The sequence below is a fragment of the Choloepus didactylus genome, chromosome 25, assembly GCF_015220235.1.
Source record: "Choloepus didactylus isolate mChoDid1 chromosome 25, mChoDid1.pri, whole genome shotgun sequence".
NCBI classification, from domain to species: Eukaryota; Metazoa; Chordata; class Mammalia; order Pilosa; family Megalonychidae; genus Choloepus; species Choloepus didactylus.
In genome coordinates, this window is record NC_051331.1 from 442649 (window position 1) to 451406 (window position 8758).

The 8758-nt window shown below is 35.0% G+C and overlaps 1 pseudogene; it reads right to left on the minus strand.

Annotated features, from left to right (window-relative positions):
• Positions 1-631: 631 nt before the first annotated feature.
• Positions 632-1564, minus strand: LOC119520179 (annotated as a pseudogene).
• Positions 1565-8758: the final 7194 nt, after the last annotated feature.

Here is an 8758-nt window from a genome sequence, read left to right on the forward strand (position 1 = left end):
GAAATGAAAATATCTCTACCTGCAGAATCCAGAGCATAAAACAGGACATTAGTAAGCATCTCAGGAATCATCCTCACAACCTGCCACAAATTGACATCCAATATAAAAGATTAATTTGAATTATGTGGAAGTGAAATCATAGTGTTTATATAAAATCATGTCTGGCTTTTTTCACTAAAGCTTACATTTTTGAGTTTCCTCCATGTTCTGTTTGTTGTTTGTTCTTCATTCTCATTTCTGTGTACAAGTCCAATCTACAACATACCATTTGCTATTTATTCAATGTACAGCTGGAATCAGTTAACTATGGCCCATAAAATTTTATTGGAATAAAGTCACCCCATTCATTTATCTTTTGTATCTGGTTGTTGTGATTCAAAGACAGACTTGAGTGCCTGTCACAGAGACTTTACAGCTTGCAAAGCCTCAAATATTTTCTTTCTGGCCCTTAAAAATTCATCAGTTATGATTTAATGTTAATCTTGATATGTTGGAATTTTGTACAAAAAACAATATTTTTGTAAAAATATGAGTATTTGAGACTAGTATTTTTCACATATATTACTATTTGAGTTTATGAATATAATGACCACAGCTTTATATATACACATCATATACATAATATGGTTAATTAATATTTACAACCACTTTTGTTTTTCACTCTTTCCAGGGCCTTTTGCACATCCTTCCTCCATAGGCTGTAAATCAGAGGATTTAACATGGGATTCACATTGGTGTAAAACAATGAGGTCATTTGTTTTGATCAAAGGAATATGAAGAACTGGACCAGAAATGCATGAAGAATATAGTTCCCTGGAAAATTGCAACAACAGTGAAGGGGGAAGTGCAGGTAGATAAATCTTTGAATCTCTCCTCAGCAAAGTGGATCTTTGAAACTGAAAAGATGATATAGCAATAAGATGAAAGAACTACTGAAATGCTACTCAGTGCAATGAACCAAAAATAGCAAATAATACCAGTTCATTGACCTGCATATCAGAACATGAAAGGAGATACAGAGGAGACAAATCATAGAAGAAATAATCTCATTTGACCCACAGAAATATAAGTGGGATGTTATTATCATATGTGTCAGAGCATCCATCATTCCCACCAGGTAAACCCCAGCCATGAGCAGGGAGCACACACTGTTGGACATGTTGACTGTATAGAAGAAGGGGTTGCTAATGGCCTTGTACCTATCAAAGGCCATCATTACCAGCAGCAGACACTCAGAGCCTGCAGATACAGAAGATGAAGAATTGCAGAACACAGCCAAAAAAAAAGGGAACTGATTTGTTCTTGCAAAGAGGTTCACCAGCATTTTAGGCCCAATTGCTGTGGAATAGCAGAGGTCACAGAAGGAGAGGTGGCTGAGGAAAAAGTACATCAGTGTGTGAAGTTTGGAACCCATTATAATTAAAATGATCATTCCAAGGTTTGCTAGAATATTAATGAGATAAACAACTAGAAGTATGATGAAGAGAGTCACTTTGATCTCAGAGTTAGTATTTATTCCCAAGGAAAGTAATTCAGTCAAGGAAGAGCAATTTTCCCTATCCATTCTTCTTTGTTTTTGTTTTAAATGGTTGCAAAACTGGTTAAGAAAATAGCAGATTCACATTTAACTCTATGTCCACAAACTGTTATCTATAAAGCATATAATTATTTGTTTCTGTAAACATTCTTTTATCCTCAGAAAATATCCAGACAGCTGTCACTTTTAAGGAGGTATTCTTTTTGCATTGAAAAATCAAAAAAAAGTTATGTGACAAAATTTGAGAGACTTTGATTTTAAATCTACAGGTCATTCATGAGCTATGTGATATCTTAGCTTCTATTGCCTTATTATAGACAGTAAATTTCACTGAACTGAGGAAACACCAAAGTCAAATAGACAATATCAGAAGATCACTAAATATCTCAGATATTTGGAAATAAAAACCCACATGGACAAAAATATGTCCACATTTATTGCATTCTTCAAGAAAAATGATGGATTTTAAAGTTTCAGCAAGAGCACATCACTGAATTAAGGATATTGCATGTAAATTAATAAATAAAATAAGTTATGTTAGTGTTGTTGGTGTATGAGGAGTGGGTCTTCCGTACGCCACATTTCCCGCACCCCACCGTGAGGCGGGGATTCAGCTCTTCCCTGTTCACTCACCATTACTGAGGGAATCCTGGTTAGTTTCTCTTCCTCCACTGACTAATAGTCTTTAGTGTTTCCTGTAACATTTTATTGAACTTTTCTATCACATTTCATCACTTCTTTTCCACATTTTTAGCCCACTTGTATGACTGACCTGACAAAGTCCTTTAAGAAACCAGATGTGCTACAAAGAAGTGGGAACCACAGATATTAACACATACATTTGTGCATCTTTGTACTTTAAATGGACTTATACATTAAAATGACAATGGTATGAGTAACAATACCTATTTTGTGGATAAATTATTGTTTTTTCTGTAAATGCGTTTGACTTTATGTGTGTGTTTTGTGTGTTTGATGAGTGTGCCTGAATGCAGGTTCTGTTCTGATTTTATTTTTTTCTGGAATTAAGTGCTATGGTATATGGTCCATAAGGGTTTGAATTTATACATATTAATGCATGTTGTTTCTAGAAAGTGATAGTTATTATTGGCATAAAACTAGAATAAATTAAACTACTAATAAAAATTAATTTACAGTTGCATTGTGGTAAAGATAATTGCTTACTTAAAAATCTTGGTTAAATATAGGTAAAATCTATACTTTATACAAAGTAGGTAGTCAAATTAGATTTCAGAATTAATCTAATGGAGTAAGCTGGCATAAAATGATGCTGATTAAACATTCAACAAAATTTTATTCTTCTTTTTTCTAAAAATAAAATAACTGTTTTTCTCTATTTAAATTTGACAACTCAGAAACTGATACCTTAGATGGGCAAGTCTTTACATCCATTCCTCTGGGAGGTGAAAAATAGGCAGAGCACGTTTATTTTCATCTAATATTTCTTGGGACTTAAGTCCCTAAAGCCTCTGCCTTGACTCTACTGTGTTATGTAAATATGAGATCTTCTTTCTCTATTTTCCCCTCTGAGTTCTGCAACAACTTTTGCAAAGACTGAACTTTCAATTCTTCACTCTTGTGACTAAATTAATCAATGTCAGGAAGGGAACAGAACTGATTTTAATGTTATGCTTCTGTTACCCTGAATGTATACCTTCCTGCTCCAGTCCAAGGAGGTATCTGATGAAACTCATTGGACTCTTTTTGATGATGTTATCTCTTTTTCATTGTACATCTGTTCCTTCCATTTCTGAAACAGGCTCCTTCACTTTCCCTTTTAGAAATATGACAATTTTCAGTGGTAATCTACATTTCTACAAACAAGACCACCTTCTCAGAAGATCATTGCCTGGCCCTGAGGCATGGACTATTATGAAACAATATTCATTGCATGATACTAGTACCAAAGTACATTGTTTCTCTGCTGATGATGGACATTTGTTTAGATTCCATATTAAAAATGTACGCATACATGCATACATGTTCCTATTAAATAAATTGAGACAACACAGGAAGTGTTTTATGAAGATAGAAAAACCTAACTGCAATCACGTTTCCTAGAGATAAGGATGTTTTCTTGTATGTACTATCAGATTTTTAATTCTTAACCAATATGGGGGAAAAACCTGCAATTATATATAAAATATTATGAATATAGGCAATATATTGATTTCCATTAAATGATTATTAATTTACCTCCTCCATGCTATGATATATATGTAATGTTTAATCTTATAAGCTAAACTGGTGAGTAAAATTAGAAAAATGTAATTTTTCATTTCTACATGTTTCTTTAAAATAAGTTCTTAGAAGTGGACTTGGACAAAATTATTCAATTTTAAATAGTGGCCGTTTTGCTGTTCAAAACAAATGCTAGGCTTCTTTTACATATATATTATCTAATATATTACCAGCATCCAAACTTTTTAGTAACAACCTCATTACACAGATATAGTTAGTAACATCTAGTGTATTAGTTAGGGTTCTCCTTGGAAACAGAATCAATGAGAGATGTCTCTGATTATCAAATTGTAAAAGTGACTCACACAACTGCGGGAGTGTATGAGTCCAAATTCTGCAGAGCCGCCAACAAGCTGTCAACTCCAAGGAAGACGTCCGACGAACTCCTCGGGAAATGAACCGACAACTTTGACGAACTCCTCAGGAAACGAACCAGCAACTTCGACGAGCTCCCCAGGAAAAGCTTCACTGAGCAGCTGAAGAAGAAGTGAAGGTTCTCTAACCGTCCGGCTTATAAGCCTCCAACTGATCACCCAGACCAAATCCAGCCAATTGCATTCTCTCACTGTGGAAGCACACCCCTTGATAAGTCATCGGTCAGCTGCAGTCAATTGACTGATGATCCGACAAACCAGCCCGTTGGTTTATTAACCAGCCTCAAATGTCCTCACAGCAATCGTCAGGCCAGTGCCCGCTTGACCAGACAGCTAGGCCACCTAGCCAAGTTGACACATGAACCCAACCATCACATCTAGGATCTTACAGAGACTACTGTGAAGTACCTGCTTTCAATAAATTCCTGAATACAAATCCTACTTTAAAAAGTAATTCTAATGGTTTTTCTAATGGAAGGGTAATTTGTGTTTACATATATTTTTGTTTGGAAATTCAAAATGTGTTCCACAGATTTTCAGATTTCTATTTGAACATAAAACTCTCCAAAATATCAGCTGAACACAGAAACATTATTAAATTTGGTATGAACAATAAGTGATTGAAAGCCACTATCTTGCATAATTGCAAGGAGCAAATATAAAATAAGGAAAATGGTGTTCCCTGAAGATGTACAAAGTGGTAGTCTTAGGGGATACTCCCTGTATTGTTCAGGATTGGAGTGGTATTTAATTAAGTGTGAATCATTTCTGTATATCAACAAGCACAGACTGCTATGTGTTCACAAAACATATATTCTAGATTCAGATTTCCAAGTAATGTACAAAAACCAAGCACATACCACATAAAATCAATGTCTTAATCTGGTTGATTTAATTGCCATTGAACCAGTCAATGCACAATTTGCATGTAAACAACAACAACAACAACTAAGAGGTATTAGGCATATGCCATTTTATGCACACGAACACTGAAGCTCATTTGCTGTTTATTTTAAAACACAACTTGAGAGTAAAGAGAAACATGGTTTTGTTATTGTTGTTTACCTTGCTCTCTATAAAGCTAGATGAATCTTCAGCCTAAAATCCATGAAATTAGTATATTTTTAACTTTGGGAGAAGTGATTTGGGTAACAATTTTAATGCCTTTTCACATTTCATTTTCATTCATTGTTTAACAAATACAAAATTTAATTCCTGTAGGAAATAGTGTTGAGGCAAATCTCAAACCACCTAGTAATTGCTCATAATTGTACACCAGGTAACCACAAGAATATGACTCATTTGTGTTACCCAAGAGCTTGACTACCATTATCTTCTTCTCTAGTGTATATTAGGAGGGGATGAAGTCATCTTTGTTCTCCTTCTTCTGATTCTTTTCCAAACTCTTTTTCCCTTTAGGTGCTTCTTGTCATCCAGGGATTTCAAATCCCTCCAGGGTGCACTCTGTTTAGGCGGGACCTAGACTAAGCTTCCTAAACACAACTGCCCCTACAGAGCACATAGTCTCACTTCCCTCCCACTCTCCCCATTATAACCTAAGCTTGCATAGGTACATCATGTTCACAAATTGGACATCATAATTGGCTTACCAAAGGGATTTGTGTTTTACTTCAGAATGGCACTCTTATAATTGAAATCAATATCTTTAGGAGGATTTTAGATAACACAGGCCAGGACATGAGAAACATATGTCTAGATTTAAAGTTCTCCAGATGACCCTGCTGCCACTAAAATAATACTATGCAGTCAGCTGTCTGTATATAAGACCACCTTCTTCAGAAAATCATTGCCTGGCCTTGAGGCACAGAATGCTAGGAAATGTGCTAGGAAACAGGTTAGGAAACTGTTAGGAAACATGAGTTCATTGCATAACACTCATAACAAAGCACTTTCAGTCTCATTGTAATGCTGAATGACTAGAAGTGTCCGTGTGTTGATAAAGACACTTTTGGTCTACAAGAAATGAAGCACTTTTTGAGTAACATAAAGAATGTGTATTGGTTGATACATTCTATGAAAGTTGTTCCATACATTAAGTTTACAAACTAAATTGAATACTTATTGTATATAAGAAACTATTAGAGATTGAGAAAATATTAATGGAATCAGAGTTGCTTATAATATGATAGTGAATAGATTTTGTTTTTGGAAAGCATTTAGAAAACAATCATATAGTTAGTATGTGTGAGATTGTTTTACAGAAATGAAATTATCTCTTCACCCAGAACCCACAGTATAAGACAGGGCATCACTAAGAATCTCAGAAATCATCCACAACCCCATCATGAATTGACATCCAATATAAGAGATTAGTTTGTATAATTTTAACCATGTGTAAATGAAATCATAATGTTTGTATACAACTATGGTTGAATTCTTTCACTAAAGCTTATATTTATAACATTCTTCCATGTTGCTATTTATTGTGACTGTTCTCCATTCTCCCTGCTGTATAGTAGTCCAATGTACCACATCCATATGTTATCTATTTTATCTTGAGCAGTGATTTACAAATCTTGCCAGTAAAAATTTATTGGAACACATTCATCCCCATTCATTTTTATACTGGCTTTCATTGTTGCAATGCAAGGAGAAACCTGAATGCTTATGACAGAAGATTTATGGCCTCTAAAGTCTAAAATAGTATTAACTACACTTAAAAAAATCCTCAACTCTTATCTAATGAACTGATAGAAACTTGAGTTGTTTTCAGATTTGTTATTGTAAATAAAGCTGCTGTTAATATTTTTCTATATGTCTGGTGGATATTCACTTATTATCTTGGATAAAACTAGGCATTCAATTTTTGGATTTTTCTGGGTCATATGTATGTTCAACTATAGCAGATACTTACATATAGCTTTCCAAATAGGGATGACAATTTTCATTTGTTCTACCAATGTGTGATGGATACAGTTATTCCACATACTTATCAATAGTTGATAGTTCTGTTTACCATTTTAGCCATTATGTAGCAGAGTCATGGTACTGCACTGAGGTTTTACTTTTCATTTACTTGAGTACATATAAGGTTGGATATTCACTCTGTGATACGTCTATGGAAGTTGGAATGTGAATAAGAAGCCAGTTAAAGGGTTTTGTTTAAAAGTATATGGCCTTATGATAATCCTGTCATTTCAGTGATATCATTGCCATTGTTATATCAGGTGAAATCAGCCTCAAAATGCAATGTCTTCACTCTATAATATAACTTGTATGGTCAGTTTATTCAACACACCATAGTTACATGGAATTTTGAATAGGGAGTGGGATCTGGTTGGTTTGTACCAGTTACTGTGAAGCCTTGATACATCCCGAAGTAATTTGGGCAGAGAACAAAAATGTATTTGCAAAGCCCCATTGCAGGTCTGGGGAAAAATGTGGAAATACTAAACTTCCCCACTTGGGAAATTACTGATATTCTCACAAGCATTGTGGACTACTAATTTAGTAGGAAAAGCCCTTGATCTTGGGGTTTGCCCTTATGAAGCTTATTACTGCAAAGGAGAGGCCAAGTCCATTTATAATTGTGCCTGTGTCACCCCCAGAGAAATGCTTTTGTTGCTCAGAGGTGGCCTCTCTCCTGCTAATCCTACTCAGGAGGTAAACTCACTGACATGACTCCCAGGGATCTAAATTTCACTGGCAACATGAGACATGACTCCTATGGATGTGCCTGGACCCAGCATCATGGGATTGAGAAAGACTTCTTGACCAATAGGGGGAAGATAAATGAAACAAAATGAAGTTTCAGTGGCTGAGAGATTTCAAATGGAGTCAAGAGGTCATTCTGGAGGCTATTCTTTTGCATTATATAGCTGTCCCTTTTTAGTTTTTAGGATATTGGAATAGCTAGAAGGAAATACCTGAAACTGTTGAACTGCAACCCTGTAGCCTTTACTCTTGAAGATGATTGTATAACTATGTAGCTTACATGGTGCTACTGTGTGATTGTGAAAACCTTGTGGTTAATGCTCCTTTTATCCAGTGAATGGGCAGATGAATATAAAAACTGGGACAAAAATTAAATGAATATTAGGGGGAGATGGGGGGATGGCATGCTTTGGGTATCCTTTTTTACTATTTTTATTCTTATTTTTATATTTTTTGGAGTAATGGAAATGTTCAAAAATTGTGGTGATGAATTCACAACTATATGATCGTAATGTGAACAATTGTACACTGTGGATGATTGTATGGTATGTGACTATATCTCAATAAAACTGAATTTTTATAAGTGTGGTGACTTCCTTTTTTATAGACTCATTTTTTTCACAATCATTCCAATAGTGAGATGGGTTTAAATAGAATTAGAATCATAGGTAAACATAGAGACACAGTATGGCAGCTGGAATGGACCTTAGCGATATTGAATTTGAGCCCCTCTTTCTCAGAGAGAGAACTGAAGTCTAGCAAGGAAGAGTGACATGCTAAAGGGCACAGTGATTTGAGTGGCTTTGGGCCCCTGGTTTGTAGAAGATTTATAATGAGGGATATCTTCAAGGGAGATAAATTTTCTTCTTCTGGCTTTAATGTATACCTCCCAATAATGGGGTCATTGAAA